A 3,395-nucleotide genomic window follows, 5' to 3' on the forward strand; every position below is an offset into this window, starting at 1 on the left:
CGATCTATGCAATTAAAGACACAAAATTTGAGAAAAATAATTAAAATAACAAAAATACTAATAACTTTAGGAGGTGTCAAAATAGTGCAAAAAATTAGGTGTTCACACTGTTCATTTATCCTTTTGATGAGAGTCGTTTTCTGTTGATATCCTCTCTCTAAAGTTACGAAGAGTTACCAAGATCTACCACTGATACTTTGAATGGTTGTGCTCAGTACAGTTAAAATTTGGCTGCTCAGTGATTGTTGTATGAATTACGGGTAATATCATGTAGGTTCTTTTCTTCATTTTGATTTCAAATTCACATTTAGGATTTTCTGGCATAAAGTTTATATATTTGATTGATATCTTTATGTGTTCTTATCTGTGAAGATTTGTATGTGACTTTAATATTCGACTTTAAGGATAAATAAAGTCACTTGAGAATGAGTATCTCGTTCAAAGTTGCCTCATATATCACTAAGTTGATGAATCTCTCTCTTTTTTGAATAGTTATTACGAAGTAAGGTTGAGATTGAGAAAACAAGAGAGGTAGCTAGATTTTATGAATTTGGTCTTTTGCTAGATTGTGTCAGCAATGTAGAATATATAGATACATACCTAGCTTATCCAGAAGGACAAACAGCGCAAATTCCTTAAGCCATATGGATACTGCTTGGAGGCATTTAAAATTATATTAACCAATATAGTAAGCTGCTAATTAAAAGTTTCTTATCATCTCATCCAATGATGAGAGAAATTTTCTAGATCCCAGTGATAATAGAATTAATTGTGTGGCTTTGCACAGTGCGAAAAGAGGGCAAGAAGTTGCTTTGGTGGCCAGGATGGTAGCAACAAGAGATCGAGTAGTGTCTTTAATGTGAGTTAAAGATAAAGAAAATCGACAAGCAAAAATAATTTGGCTCTATATACTTATGGAGCGATGAGTTCCATTAACGCCTTATGTCATTTCTTTTAAGCATTGTACTTTTTTTTTTTTTTTTTTGATGTAGTAGCGTGTTATGTCTTTATGGTATTTAGCTTTTTTGGTTGTGGAATTCATGCTAGAGATTTTTTAATGTACTCTATATATCCAAATATTATATATGCTTTATTTGTATGCAATTTTACGTTCATCTATTTAGTTCCCGTATTTCAACTATTGTAATTATTTTTATGCTTGTGTGAAATTTAAATATACTATCACCGCATAAGTCGTTCCCCGTGTTGGGCTCGTGCTAGCACGGGCAATCATAATCTAGTTATCATTATAATAGGATAAGTAGGTAATCCAAATTAAAAATAAGAGTATTAAGGTATATGTGATAGCAATATTCAGAGATTTAGTGAACTAGTGCATATCCCAAATGGGGCTCTGATTCACTAATATGGCTACATTAGCTTGAATTTAATTATAATTAACACCGTCGGTGCATATTTATAATTAAACGCGACTAACAATGATAATTAAAAATCAAAGTATACCCCTCATTATAACCAATAAGAATAAATATATTTGAGATAACCATAATATATTGGAATCGTGCGGAATTCCAATTTTATGGCAGTAAAATGCCAAAAACTATATTGGTGATGGACATTCTTATTCCCACCACTGCATAGTTCTGTACTATTACAGGTATATAGTTATTGTTAATCCCTTGTTACTGCACTTATATTAACCAAAAATCATATGACTGTGACGCAGTACGAGATGAGGTTCTCTAAGTTAGCCCGTCATGCTATTTGGTTGGTTCCCACAAACATTGAGAGGATCAGGAGGTTTTTGGATGGCCTTTCATGACGATAAACACATAAGGCCCGAGTATAGTCCAGACTGGATCCAGTGGGGTACCTCTAATTTGTTATAAGTACTAATCCTAGGTTATCATAAAAATTAACCTAGGATTAGTACTAATAATGAGCTGCCATGATAATCTACATACAAGTATATGGGGTTACAATATTCTAAGCCATAGCAGCCGCAAATGTTACTATGTACTTGATAGTAACACCAGATGACCCCGGTAATGTGGGGTTATTAATAGTACAATAATAGTACTACTAATAAACCTCCACTCTAAACTAACCCTACTTCTTATTCCACTCTGGTTAGTAACACAAAATTCAGCGTTAAATTCGTATGTTGATGTATTGAATTTGCTAAGAAGATTGCCCCTCAAAATTTTAATAGCCCATATTTTGTCCTACTTACAAAAAATGGCCCTTCGGCCCAAGCGTATTGCATATACTAGCCGAAAGGAATAAGCATGACAACACAAGCGCCTGTAGCTCAGTGGATAGAGTGCCTGTTTCCTAAGCAGAAGGTCGCAGGTTCGACCCTACCTGGCGCGATATAGCAACCCTTTTTTGCCTTTTTAAATGTACTTCTGGATCTAATAAGTATTACCTAACAATTGAATGAAATATGTAATGCAGGTCATATACGAAATGTCTATTTTTGTATAATACAGTCTATTTTTGTATATTTTTTGTATAGTAACAGTCTATTTTTATAGTGACAGTCTATTTTATATATTTTTTGTATAGTATCAGTCTATTTTGTATAGTGACAGTCTATTTTATATATTTTTTGTATAGTAACAGTCTATTTTGTATAGTGACAGTCTATTTTGTATATATTTTGTATAGTGAGAGCTAATTGTATATAAATTGTATAGTGGCAGTCTATTTAGTATATTTTTTGTATAGTAACAGTCTATTTTGTATGGTGACAGTCTATTTTGTATATTTTTGTATAGTAACAATTTATTTTGTATAGTGACAGTCTATTTTGTATATATTATAGTGAGAGCTAATTGTATATAAATTGTATAGTGACAGTCTATTTAGTATATTTTTATATAGTGATAGTCTATTTTGTACATATTTTGTATAATGACAGTCTATTTAGTATATTTTTTGTATAATGACATTCTATTTTGTATATATTTTGTATGGTGACACTTTATTTGTATATAAATTGTATAGTGACAGTCTATTTGTATATAAATTGTATAGTATATTTAATTTTTAGGTTGATGGAAAGTTAGCTGAATTTAGTAAGGCTGTTTTTGTAAGGAACTCTCAAGCCTTCGAGAGTTCATAGATGTTTCTGTGAAGAGTGTTATGAAGGTGATAAACAGCAAGTACGATGTGGACGAGTCAAAGGTAAGAATTGACATATATTTTTGTACTAAAACTAATTATGACATATGAAACAAGTATACTCAAACATACCCAAAAATTGTAGTTTGCTGGTAGTTCAACCAAAAATAATGACCAACAACAACGAGAGAACAACCAGCAATTTCAGTTCAATATTGGTGATCAAGTGCATGCAAGCACAAGCAATACCGGTATCTACAGAATTCCTACAGACATATCTACAAACTTCAAGAAAGCATTATCTAATT

The 3,395-nt window shown here is 31.8% G+C and overlaps 1 non-coding gene across 1 annotated transcript; it reads left to right on the top strand.

Moving 5' to 3' along the window:
- The first annotated feature begins 2,261 nt into the window (after positions 1 to 2,261).
- TRNAR-CCU lies at positions 2,262 to 2,333 on the top strand. Its single transcript has one exon. It is a non-coding gene; the product is annotated as a tRNA-Arg (tRNA).
- Positions 2,334 to 3,395: the final 1,062 nt, after the last annotated feature.

The sequence above is a fragment of the Nicotiana attenuata genome, unplaced genomic scaffold (assembly GCF_001879085.1).
Source record: "Nicotiana attenuata strain UT unplaced genomic scaffold, NIATTr2, whole genome shotgun sequence".
In the NCBI taxonomy this organism is placed as follows: Eukaryota; Viridiplantae; Streptophyta; class Magnoliopsida; order Solanales; family Solanaceae; genus Nicotiana; species Nicotiana attenuata.